The sequence below is a fragment of the Strix uralensis genome, chromosome 1, assembly GCF_047716275.1.
Source record: "Strix uralensis isolate ZFMK-TIS-50842 chromosome 1, bStrUra1, whole genome shotgun sequence".
NCBI lineage: Eukaryota > Metazoa > Chordata > Aves > Strigiformes > Strigidae > Strix > Strix uralensis.
In genome coordinates, this window is record NC_133972.1 from 116,333,028 (window position 1) to 116,347,470 (window position 14,443).

Genomic DNA, 14,443 nt, shown 5'->3' on the forward strand with positions numbered 1-14,443 from the left:
CCATCTTTACTAAAAGTGACGGTCTTCAGTAAACATATAACCTGGTGCTCGGAAGAACAGTCCTTAAGGGGACATCTCTAGGAGAGATTTGATGCAAGCCAAGAGAGCTGGTGATGCAAGCCCCACTGCCGCCTTGCCCCCAAGACCAGTTTACTGTAGTCTCTGGTTATATTAAACTAAAGTCAGGCCTTTACTGTTGCTGGTGCTGAATGTCTCGCATTCATCCCAAATGTCAACTGTGCCTTAAATTAAATTTCTGAAAAAAACAGAATATGCAGGGGAAGAGCTGCTGTACATCTGCATGCCATTTCAACTCCACCTCCAGCTGGGGTAAGCAGGAGTCACTGGGAAGGTATTAACACTGTATTTCAGCCAGGACCATCCCATCAAGGACACATAAGAAATGACTAACAAAAGAGACATCAGTTTATGCGGTGTGCTGTGTCACTGGGAAAATCATGATTTTAGCTGTGTACAGATATACTTTTCAGTTTAAGTATACAACTTTTGGGTATGGCACAGGACTTAGGGCAGGGTTAACATCAGGGTAGTTGGATCATGTCGGGAGGTTCTGGCATTAATGCTCAGATAGTTTGTGAGAAAGCGACTTCACTTTCTATCTCTGTTTCCCTCCTCCCTTACTCCATTTCTCTCTTTTTGGTTTTTTTCTCATTTCAATACTTTGAGGCAAAGACTGAAGACTTCTGTGCAGCTGTACAGCACGCAGGTTGCCTGGCCATTTTATGACTTGTCTGTTCTACCTTGCCTTGTTTCACAGTTTCTACTATTGCACAGCACTCTAGTTTCTAGAGAGTTTCTGTTCCTACTTCTAACTTCAGAGCATGTAAAAGGCTCTAAGTTTTCAATAACAACAATAAATCACTATCAAACCCATAAAGAAATGAGAATTTGAAATGTTCTTCCTTTAAGCGGAAGTAAATGACTGGGGGGGAGCAAAGGATGATCAGAGAAAGCTGACAAGAACTCCTTAAAACAGAGAGCACTTACCTAGAGTATGGAAAACTACCTCTGCTGGCTTTGAAGAAAATACTTGACCTTGGGCCTCCCCGAGCATATCTGTTAAGCTACAGAAGCAGCCTCTGCTCGCCTCTGCTGACACTTTTAAGTACCTGCTCAAAGTGGAAACTCCACCAAGCAAGCACGAGACACACGCTTTGGGGTGGGCAGCAGCTCCCCACGTGAGACTCCAGTGGGGGATGCAGAAGATCCAACAAACTGGGAATAACCTGATTCATCTCCAGTTCCACCTCCATCTATAGGAAAAAAAAAATCTTCTGGTAGGCACTTCACTGCAACTCTTATGTTTTCCTGTTTTCATAAATTTTCTGTAGGCTCAACTACTCTTGACTCAAACTCAAGGCTCCTAAAGGACATTATAATGAACTACAGCTGAATACCTTGTACTCCTGTAAATGTTTAACATAGTCTGAAAACACCATACAAAGAGTAATGAATCTTGCAATCATTATTGTTACTTTGCAACTGAGAAAAAGATACCTGGAAAAAAAGGATTTTGTTACAGTTTGATAAGAGTGAGAAAAAAGTGCCTTAGAAGAGAGCAGCATGATTTTAAACTGCATTTACCTAGTAACTAACACTATTCTCAATGCAAGTGAGAGGAAACACAACCATGTTCTGCAAAAAAAAAGTAATGTGCTTTGCCCCTGTCAGAAAACCTTCAAGCAAATTCTTTGTACACTGGCGAGGAAGTGCTTTGGTTCTGCTTCAGTCAAAGGACTCTACATTGTGAAATAGTCCCAATTAATGCTCCTAAAGCAGCGAAGGAAGGAAACCTGGAAAAAAAAAAAAAAAAAAAAAAGAGTTTGCCACAAAGTTTCTTGATTTTATTAGCTGGACATTCGGCTTTTGGAAAAGATGTACCAATAACTATCCGCAGTGACATTATCTCAGCTACATGTTTGTTAGAGAAGCTAAGCAGTGGAGTCTGGGAAAAGCGCAAGCTATTTCTCAAAGTAACCTCTTGTCCGTCTGGCACATTTCAGGGGACAGGACGTCTGGGTCACATAGGAAAGAAGCTGGAGTCTCTGTGAACCTTGACAGAACCATGTTGCAAGCAGTGTGAACTGCTTCAAATGAGGCAGCTAAGGGTGGGGGAGGGGAAGTGCCACTGTAAGTGTCTCACAAAAGCACTTAAAATACTGTAAAGCTTCTAGAAGAAGAGATTCAGGGTTGCCAACCCTTGCAATTTTATTGCAAGTTTCATGATGCTCTATTTAAAGTCATAGCTTTTGAAAACAACTGATTACCTTGGAATCAGCTTCCATTAAAGAAGGCCTCCAGCAGAGGTTACATAGAAAGCCTGAAAAGCCCCAAGAAAAGAACCTGTTTATTAAAGTCTTGTGATCTTTAAGCTAATCATGATTTTGACAGACTGCCTCATGACTTTGTTAATAGTTGGTGTTAGCCAATTCAGAGAGGTGAAAAAACCCCAACAAACCCTGCCTCAAAACTAAGCCTAAATGAACTCAACAGCATGAGAAAATCGGCAGTGAGAACGGAAAGCTATCTCCACACTGCCTTGCCTTTGAAAGTCTCTCAACAAAACAAAACTAAACCAATCTTCTACTTCTCTAAATCAAAGGGTAATAATCAAAACCAGCAGAACTCCAGAAATATATTGGGCTTATGGAGCTGTTTCTGGAAGGAAAGGTAGTAAGTGGAGAGAATCCCTGGGCTGTTGATTCCAGCACGATAGCTGGAGCTTGGCAGTCAGCTGCAAAATAGGTGCAGCAACTTCAGAAACAGGAGATGTGGGAGCTGGTGGAAAACAGATGGATGGTTTGCCTACTATGCCAGGGAAGGTTATTTTTTGCTGCTTCTACTTCCATCCACATAAATTATAATATGCATCCTGTGGATGTTGACTGTGAGGGAAATGGGGCGAGAGGATCAGGCCACGGCCACAGCAGTGGGAGAGAACTATCAACACTCATCAAAGGAGCTCAGATGGGAAAAAAACAGTCTTCAAGTAGGCCAGATCAAGATAACAGAGATGTTATGCCATGAATAAACTATCACTTCCACCTTTGCTACATTTATCTCTTCCTTCATCATTACTTCTCCACTCCCCCCCACCACTCCTTCAGATTTCCATTTCCAAGTAAGACAGAAGATCAAGATGTGTGCTTTAATTTAAAAGGGAAGGCACAGAGGAAGACACAAAGAGATTAAAGCAATCAGACTTATTTCTCCCTTGAAAGTTTTGTTTTTACCGGGAGGATTTGAGTCAACAGTGTTTTGTTGAGGTATCACTGCCACAAGCAGCAGAGCACCTCCAGCCAAGAGAGCAGCTGAGCCTGCTGGTGAGAGCCACGCCAGAGACAGGAGCAAGAAACAGGGCAGGGAAGTTCTTCCCATCCAGCCCATTTGGCAAATCACTGCAGAATGGAAACAGTTTCTCCTGCAGGAAGGGGGTCTGTATACTTCTATTAAGACACAGACAGGTATATTCTTTTCACAGTCTCCTTCTCTCCAAAGCAGCTTCTCTTTAAAGTTGCTATCATGCCAAATAGTGCTAACAATAAAACACATACTTTTCTATCTAAGATGAAAATTAAACATAGTTACAATCATACAAAGAATTCCTGGAGACTCCCAACCAATGCCTGTTGGGTCTATCCCTGCTAAACTTGCTGCATGGAAATAATTAAGAGGTGGAAAGCCAGCCAGGCAACTCACTGGAGACTTGTCCATATTCTTCTAGATTTTGGTCAAAGTCTTGTTTCCCATTTGTTTATAATATACCCAGGATTCCTCCCAGACCTGCTAAGCTCTGCACTGCTTTTGTTCATTCAGTTTAAAATCTGTTCCACAGACACTAGAAACAAACAGGAAAAAAAGCTTCAGGGAATGGAGCACAGCTGCCATTTAGAACTGCATTAAGCTTTCCAAAAGCCAGTTTCACTGGCCCAACACCTCTCTAGACAATGACCACAAAGCAGAAGTTTAGCAAGTTCAGTCCTCCTCATCAAAGCGACCATACATTTAAACAGTTAGAGGGAAACACAGATGTTTTTCTCAAAATGAGGCCACGGATGCATATAGATGCCAGCCCCGTGCCCAACAGCAGGGCCTGACTTGGGCAGAGAGAAGACAGCAGGAAGGAGCAGTGGAATCTAATCCGAGCTTTAATCTGCCTGCCCTGCAGTAAGCAAAGCACAGTGGCTCAGTTAAGGGCTCATGCCCCTACAAAACATGTGTGAGACAGCTACTCCCTTGTACTGGTGTTGCTAACTACTTCTGAAGCTTTGGTGGACGTTTTTACTGTGGGCAGTCATTACCACGGGTCATACCTTGTCACCCTCCAAGAGCTGAGATGGTCAGGGCTGGAGGGAAGGTTGCAGATGCAGTGGTTTGCAACAGCTTCTGCAGAATTGATGGTTCACCCAGGCCGCAGAGATGCATCTGCTGTTTGAGCACAGCTTAGTAAGGCTTTTGAAAGACGTTTTTGCTTCCCTAGCAACTGACCAAGTCAGTCACTGATCAAGGACAGAGAACTTTTCACTGTGGAGACACCAGATAAATTGTTAAGTTTACTGGACTCTGTAGCCAGCTGGAAGGACTGGGATGGAGCCATGCTTAAGCTCTGAAGTCAGGCTGACGTGTTACTTGTATAGTGTACACTTATGCAATAACACTGTATAGACTGATAAATCACTGCATGGAATGTATTTATATGTGCCTGCTGAGATATATACTGCCATACTGAAGCCTTGCATATAAATGTAAATATTTAACAGCAACATAGGGGTAAGTCTGTGTGCGTATCAAAATATTTTTCATTCAAGGACTTTGTTTAAAACTTACTTGTAACACACCAAATAAATATTACTCCCTGTTTTACAGAATCTGCGGTTTGTTGGTGATTAATATTTGTTTACTAAAAGACTCTATGTACTATTTGAAGCTGACAGTTACCAACATCTCTATATACACAGTAGTCCTCAGAGGAATGTGCTACCCTCTTTAATATTTCCTGAAGAGTCACAGCTCTGCCCTGTGCTACAGAAGAGTGAAGACGAGACAGAGGTAGGACAGGACATAGTACAGTCACACACATGGTACATACAGACATGCCATGCCCTACCAAGAACAGATAAGGCTGAAAACAATTTTCAGGGAAGTAGCTCAATACAACAGATAAAAGCATACGAATGCATCTATTGCATAAAACTTTTCAAAGACTGTGTGTAGCTAGATATGAAATCAAATTAATGGACAACATGATATTGTGTAAGCACAATTATCAAGATGATGGGATGTCTTAAGTTAATTTAAGGAATATTAACAGGGTCATAAATCTTGTCAGATAGATTTATCAGATTGGAATATTTTGAAAACCTCACCAAACAAGCTCTGACTTTAGAAAGAGGAAGATTAGACTCTGCTGTTGCACATCTCCTACAAAAACAAAACAGAAAGGTCAAAGCAGTGTGCCTGACATAAATTGCACTTGGAAATTTCATTACAGATTGGCACACACTGTTCACAGCATCATCTAAAGTTACCTTCAGCCAAGGAAGCAAAAGATAAAAGGTTCCTCAATATTCAACAGAATATCAGAAAAGGAAAACTATCTCAAGTGCAAAGCCCTCCAAAATGCTCAGTAAAACATATTCCATCTATGAAAATTAGGCTCAAGTCAAAGGAATATTTAAGGACTATTCTGCTTCCTAGCCTTCCCACAGGACCCAGCCATGCTTCCCAGGCATGGATCATGTCCTAACTCAGCACATAGCTTCAGCTCCCATAACACATCAGCAACTCCTTTTAGTCTGAGCTACACAGACAAAATTAAGCATGCCATAACTTAAGAGATAATGGTATCAAATTAATTCTTCAGCATAATTGTAACAGTAGTTGATATAAGATTCAATTTTGTCAGTAAAGTATCCAAGGAATTTTAGCATATCCTAGACAATGATTCAATCGTCTAGTAAGAAGAGACCTTATGTCATATATAGTTTAGGTTAACATCCATGCATACTATACTAGGACCTCTCGCAACAGATTTTCTTCCATTCCATGTTATGCTGTCAACAAAAATGTTTCAAGCCTTACTGTTTACAACATTTTAAACCAAAAATAACTGAGCGCGTCATAGTTGCTACAGAATCATGGAAGTTAGGAGGAACACCTACACCAATGCTTTTCTTCCATAACAAAACTGAGTCTGCCTTCTCCTGTGTTGATTTATTTGAAACAACAGAACGTCTATAACATCTTAGGTGAAAGTTCTGCAGTCAGCGTAAGGGAATTTTGTTGATTTAATTCTTTCAATCAATTTTACTTCCAACCATGTACTTCTGTTCATCTAAGACATTTAATAGGTCATTAATAATCAGAAACAATCCTCTGTGAAATAGCCTGAGTCAGGTGTTTTGCATGGTTTTCAACAGTCCTCTGATTTGAAATCTGGCCACATCATTTAACAGACCAACAACCCTAGCTGAAAGGTGGAACTCTCTTCCAGGTTCTGCTAATTCCCCCCACCCTTCCTCAGCTTCACAGATTCAAAACAGAGGAGTCTCCTGCTTTTCCATACATTGTGAGGGTTAGTATTTGTTCACTGTTTTAGGCATAAAACCTCCCCATATAAGCATGTGTGCTTACTCCAGGTACATGGAGCCGTGCAATTCTAGGACTCTGCAGTCTCTGTAAATCCTGATACCGAGCAATTTACAACTTGATCAAATCTAACCCTTGGCTTACCAGGCCTTGAGAAATAGTGTTGACTACTTTCATAAAAGGAAACACTTTTCCTTGCAATATGCAGATGATGGTAGAACTGGCTGCTATAGGCTGCTGAGAGTAAGAATTTCACAAAGCGTATGATGACATCTGTACAGATCAGAAGGCTGTCCAGAGTTAACAACAGTTAAAGATTCAGCAAGAATATCAGGCATCTGACTTCTGGGTTTAAGCCAATCATGATGAGAAATCAAGCTGAATCTTAATATAGAGCATTTATTTTTTTTTTTACCTTAGACATTCCTCTAAAACCAGAATGGTTCACTTATGGATATGGTTCACTTAGGGGGTATTTTCCATCTCATCTAGCTGTTTGGTTGGGCCAAGGACATTCCAGGACCAACTTGTAAGGCCAGCACAGGACCAGTCCCAGTGGCACTGAATGAAAGCGCAACAAGTGCTCGTCACCTCTCCAGCGATGGGACGAGCTCACAGTGGGAGCACAACACCCCCGTGGCCCTGGCACCCCGTAAGAGACTCCCACTAAACTCACAGTGGGAAGATGGAGCGCCCCACGTGGATCGTGCTGGGCCATCAGGGCTTACCAGCTTCTGCTCAGTGTAAGCCTTCTGGGACACTACGGTGCAAACTGAGGGAAAGAGGCCGGCTCAGTTCAGGCACAGAGGCCAGCCCTGAGCTGAGCTATTGTGCCTTCAAGCTACCAGAGCTCAAAGACTTCAATGCACTAACACCCAGGTCCTTCTGCATGCAGTCAGCCCAATGGCCACCAGGGCGTATGAGCTAGCTCAGTGCTGATGACAAGTGATCGCACTGCTGAAATAATCTGGAATAGAGTTCACGTATTCCTACGCAGTGATGCCTGTGAGCTAAAAAAACCTTTTCAAGCCAGAAGTCACTCTTCAGGGGGAGATAGCTCTAGTGTTCCTAATTCCTCTTAATCTGCCACACAGGTAGTTGAGATTGACTGTCTTTCTCTGGTTGGAGGACTCCAGTATTCCTTACCCATAACCTATTCACACTGCCTCACTGCATACCCCCTCCTCCTGCATCCACTGACTCTACCGTGTACTGAAATCTCCATCTTTTGTCTTCCTTTATACGCTTATGAAAGAGCTGTACAACAAGCAGCATGCTAAATGATTTACATGACCCACCAGGGACGGAGAGAGATTTACAAGGCAAAAAGTATCATCGAGCTAGACAGATGGCTGTACTGCAGGGGTTATGGCTAAGGAATAGGCTGCAGAGACTAATCAGGAAAGGGAGGTCCAGACTTTACAACAAACTGCCAAGCAAAGGGTTGGTAGGGACTGCTGGACTGGAAGATTTACGTAAGAGTCCATCCAGTTAATTTTAAGGCTGGGTCACTAGGCAAACATGTAGGCAAAAGACTGGAGGAGTTGCTTTTAGATAGGAATTAACAGTTCCAGTATGCAAAGTCTGATGAATAAACCTTGTTGCAGAGAGGGCTGCTAGCAAAGGCTCCCTTCTCCAGCTGCATGAGTTCTGCAGTCTACGAGAAGGCACAAGCAGATGACTATTAAAAGAGAGCAAGAATGCAAGGAAACCATCGGGTGGTGTAAGTCAGAACAATACCCTCACCTCATCATTGCCAAGTTTCTGCAGACACAACAGCAAGGGAGACTTCCAAGAAGGATATTGTGAGTGCCCAGAGGATGTTTACAGGAGCTTTCAAGAAAGAGCATCCGTGTTGAAAGCACAAAGCTACAGAAAGTTTGCCCATGTCACTCTTCTTCTAATCCTTCCACCAATTCCCCTTCCTCTATAACAAAATCTCTAGCACATAAATTGCTTGTCTTTGCTTTTGAGACCTATTCATTTCCTACCTATCATATCTCATTTCTCACTGAAATATCATCTCCTGTCTCCGATCAACCAGCGATGCCAACATTCATCACCAACTTCAGTGACAAGCTGGGACAACAATCTTTGCAGGAGCATTTGCCATGGATATGAGCAAGACTGCATTTGTCAGGGCAAGAGAAAAGTATACAGCAGTAGTTGAAACATGAAACTGAATTTTAGCTAGATGAGAAGATGGATAGAAACAGAAAATGTTTTGAAAAAATTCTAATTTGTCTGAGACTCTTCTCCAACTCTTCTTGCAGCTGTGTGTAATTCCACATACTCTATCCCAAAACCAAAACAAGGTTGTCTTCTGAGGCTCTCATGACTTTCTGCAGCATTTCCTTGCTATTGGCTTCATGTGAAAAAATTCCATTGTTTTCTAAAGGAAAGCTCAGCTACCCAGTTAATTATAATGAAAGGCAGCAAAACAATCACATAGATAAAACAGAGAATTCAAAGGATAATTCTTATTGTAAATAAAGGGTTGTTTTGATTTAATTTCTACATTCTTTCACCTTTATTCAGACCCATACTACGTATCAACTTGACCACGTTATTTTAAGTGCAGTAGCTGCATGGAAACAAAAACCAGAAGACATTAGTACTTGTAAGTCTGGACTTAAACCTCAGGTTTAAAATTTAAAAATGTGAGTTTGTGGGTAACTGAGTAATCATGATGTAATTATTGTGCATCCCAGCATGTCATATCCCATGAATCACGGAATCACAGAGTGGTTGAGGTTGGAAGGGGCCTCAGAAGGTCATCTGCTCCAACCCCCCCACTCAATCAGGGTCACCCAGAGACAGTTACCCAGGATTATTTTCAGTCAGCTTCTGAGCATCTCCAAGGATGGAGACTCCACAGCCTCCCTGGGCAACCTGTGCCCATACTTGGTAACCCTCACAGTGAAAAAGTGTTTCCTGATGTTCAGAGGGAACCTCCTGTGTTTCAAGTTGAGCCCATTGCCTCTTGTCCTGTCACTGGGTACCACTGAAAAAAGCCTGGCTCTGTTCTCTTTGCACCCTCCCTTCAGGTATTTATATACACACTGATAAGATTACCACCCTGAACCTTCTCTTCTGCACGCTGAACAGTCCCAGCTCTCTCAGCCTTTCCTCATAGGAGAGATGCTCCAGTCCATCATCTTTGTGGCTCTTTGCTGGACTTCAGTCTCCAGTATGTCCATCTCTCTTGTGCTGGGAGGCCAAGAACTGGACACAGGAATCCAGATGTGGCCTTACCTGATAAAGCAGTCATAGACAAAACTTCCTTCATCTTTATCTGTATATTTACATATGCGCCAAGCCAACCTATTAAACACAAACATTAGGACACCTGTCCTTTCAACTGCTCACGCATTCAAAATTAAAGACACGCAAAGTCCTTAGCCACATGTAAAAGCTGGGCTTCAAGGCCTGACTCAGATCTCAGTCTCTCTCACACTAATAATTTTGTTGATTTACACCCATTTCATATTGGCAGTGAGTGAGTCCAAAAGAGACTTCAATTCCTCAAAAATTTTTAATTTACCAGCTCCCTCTCTCCACACACACAAACGATGGAGTGAAATACGTTGTGATATTTCTGAGTAATGCACAGCCAATTTATAGCACAGGGGCCATCTCCTGCTCTGTGCATGCCCTGCGTGCACCCCATGGCTGAAATACTGTGGCAGCTCCTCTGAACTGGCCACAGCAATTCCCAACAGCCAGCTGAAGAGGAGAAAACAAATGCCAGAAGGAAGAAGAAAGGCAGGTGATGAGCCTGTGTGCTGAAATGGACTGGACTTGGCTCGGTTACTTCACATACACATCAGGATCTCTGGGTTTGCAGGGTTTGTCATGTTATAGATAGTGGCAATCCAGCCTACATTTTGTGTACAGCAGCCTTTAAGTTCCACCTAGCTCCCACTGTACAGACTTCAACAACTTGTATATTCATAAGTGGGACACAATATTCACCTCAAAGAAGCAGCTCTAAGACTACTGAATAGAGACTATCTGGGAGTTTGAGACATCCATACAGCATTTAATGTTAAAAAAGAGATATGCCAAGTACACTACCGTAGCACTCTGCACGGACTAAGTATTAACTCAACCTATAATTTTACCAAAAAGTTCTAACATATACTGAATAGAGCTAGTGTGAGGAGCAAGCAAGAAAATGATTGTTGGCTCAGCACAAACAACACTAGGCCAACAAAAGTATTTCATTTGCAGATGAGAAATTATTTGCTGAAACTCTTCATACAGTCAGCAGTTTATAGGGTTTCTTTGCCCCCCAAATCATAAACAGCTGATGATAATTACTCTGATCTGCCAGCATATCTGCCAGAATGGACCTGACATAGCAGCTATTACCAATGAAGCGCAAAGCCTTGAGCAAGATGAAACCAGCAAAGCTATGAAGTCCTTCAGGACTGGCAAGATGCCAGATGATGATGGGTCACCACCTAAGTTTTGTAAAGCCCACCAAGAGTAGGTGGGTCCAATCTAACAGGCAGCATTTCAGGAAATGGAGAAAAACAAATTTTTGCAATCCATCTCATAAAACTGTTAGTTCTTTGATAGACAGAGACTCCCAGAAAGGCAATGAGATGCCATGAATAATGGACACACTGGAAGAATTTAGGCAGACCATCACTGCAAGAATGGTCATCTAATTTTATAACCCAGTTTGCATTTAAATGCTATGTGAAAGTATAGGAGAAGTCTTTGATACTGTATTAACCGCAAGAAAGCAAATGCAAATGTAAAATCATGTCTTGTTTGACAGAGGAAGTGGGGGAATCCATTGTACATCATGGAAGGGTTGCTGTGTTACCACAAGGGCTTTTGACTGGGTAGAGCGGAAGAACTTTTCAAAACTCCTGAAGGATATGCACTGTTATTTAACTGCAAGTATGCTTTTCTTTTGGATACGCAAATGAAAAAAAAAAAATCTTTTTGTGAAATGGTTCTATTTCTCTACCATTTGAAGCACTTGAAAATATTGCTTACTCTACTACTTCAACTTGAAATTTCTCCTGGGAACAAATGGGAAGAAATATACCCAAAAAAGCATTAATATGAGCAATCAAGTCTATAAGAATTATACGGTGCTGAAAGAATGCTGCAGCCACTCCAACATTCTGTTATTGATATTTAAAGGTCGGTTTGCTGAATCTTAAGATCTTCAAATTAACCAAGTATTTAATGTCACTGCTCTGCATTCCTGGGTTAACCGAATCGGAATGATAATTTAAACTGAGCAAAATAAAGCATGACCTGATTAGGTAATGGATGATGAGGTACAATTAACATTGCTATTCAAAATAATGGGTCGGATTCTCTTCACTATAGAATTTCTGCTTGGTTCAGCGGGAAGGAGGGTCAGAAAAACAATTATAGCTCCCCACTTATTTGTCCAGCCTTGAAACACGGACAAGCCTCAAGTCTGCTTTAACATACATGCAGGAAAAACTCCTCTAAACATACTCTGTCATATGAAGTACTTAACTCACAGCTTCTCCCTGTCTCCACCACACTACCTGAAGATACCCATGTCCTAGGATATGGTTAAGAATGGTGTAAAGAGTAACTGTCTTAGAAGAAGAAATCCCCAAGATGTTTCTGAGCAGAGACCCATGCAGGTAGATGTGAGGACAGGAAAGATGAATAAATAAAAAAAAATCTAATGCATTACATAGACAGAAATTATATTAACAGAAGTTTATATAATCTTGTGGTGCTGCAACTGTGTTGCATTGCAATTTGGGTACTTACAGAGTAGCACTGCAACAGCCTAAAAACTGAAAGAAACTACTGAGATTAACTAGGAAATAAAAATGCAAGTTGTTTAAATTCCATATAAAGCAAGTAGATGCCTGAGAAAATATTAAAAACTGGATTAAAAACATGAAACGGCAAGCTTTTATATCTTTTGTCCTTTTTCTAATTCCAAAACCAGACAGCAATAACCTTACAAAAAAGTAAGACACATTAGGATATAAGCATGCATTACACCAGGCAAAATTCAGCTCTGGCTGCTAAATCAAAGAAAGCTCAACAGCCCACGGACAGGGAACACAGACCTGTGTTCCCTTCCTCCTCAAGAGGTCTTCATATACTACCATGAATAGTTTTAGCTGCTAAGCACCCCAGAATCAAGAAGATGTGGCTTTAACAAAACCTTTTTTTCTCAAACAAGAAACAGAATAAACAGTGCCTAGCTTCTCAGTGATATAATAAAGTGCATAGGGCGATTCTAACTTCTAAAGACTAGTTTAAAGGGGGAAAAAAAATCATACACACACACAAAGCTATTTTAAACTTCTTGGGGGAGTCTCTATTTGTATAGTAGAAAACTGACAGGATAACATCTTGGAAGAATCAAAAGAAGACTACACAACCTACATTTGAATAAGGTTTAGACTTTCAAAGCAAAGCATTTTGTAAATGATTGTAATGACATATACACACACACTTTGCCCCTCTTCCCCTCCGCAACCATTTAGCTTTCATAATATATGCATCAGATGCATTTCTAATGTAGCAGCATTCTCCACACAAAAGGAAACATCTGACTTAGAGTTAAGGTTGAGAGAACATAACCACAGCTTAAGAGAAGAGGAAAAAAAAAAAAGAGAAAGATTCTAAGGGCATTGTAAATATCACACCTTTAGAAAGCACAGAAATTTAGAGACCAATTTTGACATGAAATCTGTATGTTTAAAAGCTGTGGAAATGCACAGCTGACAGACTAGAAACACCTTAATTCTGCTCCGTAGGGATGCCATTTATCCCACCCTTTTACCCCCACAAAACCCACACAAAAACAAAACAACCCCAAGAAACGCTTATGGAGGGTGGTGATGCTACTTTATTCATACTAAATTCACAGAATCCTTTATAGAAAGAGAGCATGTCATGAGGGAAATCACCCATGAAAACAACTACATCATGATAAGTGTATACACACGGTAAAAGTGGCCAAAGAAATGTGTGATGCTATTCCCCTCCTCCTCCCTTTTTTTAAAGCTAAGGCTGAATACCATATATTATTAAGAAGAGGTAAAGTGTTAAAGTGTTAGCCAGATAAATACTTTGGTATCTACTTCTTTAGACAACAGAAAAGAAATTGTGCTAATTATCTGCATTTGTTCTCAGTACACAGCTTCCCCTGACCAAAGGCAACACCTCATTAAAGGTGAAGGCATAAGATGCTGTAATTGCCACTCCCTCACACTTTGAGTATCAATTTTTAACATAAATGGTCTGTATGGTGCTGGAAAGCCATGAAGTTTTTTTTTTTTAAAAAAAAAGTTTATCGTACAGGGTAACTGGGTAGAACCTCACTTCAATTACTTTCCTAGACAGGAAAGGAAACCAAACCCAGGAAATTAACATTCCAAGGAACTTTTTGCATGTCCCAACTTAATACCAAACAAGTTTAACAAATGTTTCATTTGCTTATTAACAGGCACCATCTGAACAAAGCTGCAGTGCAGTAAGTTACACCGGTAGTTTGATGATGCACAAAAGACTGATGCTTCATTTCCACTTGGCAATAACCAAGAGCTCCCTGGGTATTCCTGGGAAAAGAGTGCCCTGGAAGGGAACTCACTGCTGAACTGCTTCTGGGTTTCCACAGCTAATTTATACCTGAAAGGTCCTAAATAATAGTTACTGAAGTGTTCCTGCTGTGATTTACTGTGTTTCTCTTTTTGCCAATTTGTTTCTAATACTACAATGAAGAATCAACGCCCTTGATTTGCTAGCAGAAACTTGCTTCTTTCAGGTTTTGGGTATTAAGAACAAAGAAACCGAACAAACATGTTTC

The 14,443-nt window shown here is 41.1% G+C and overlaps 1 protein-coding gene across 5 annotated transcripts in view; it reads right to left on the bottom strand.

Annotated features, from left to right (window-relative positions):
• The window catches only part of LDLRAD4 (low density lipoprotein receptor class A domain containing 4), a 294,721-nt gene that overhangs the window by 82,192 nt on the left and 198,086 nt on the right, over nucleotides 1–14,443 (bottom strand). The gene's annotated exons all lie outside the window — the stretch shown is intronic.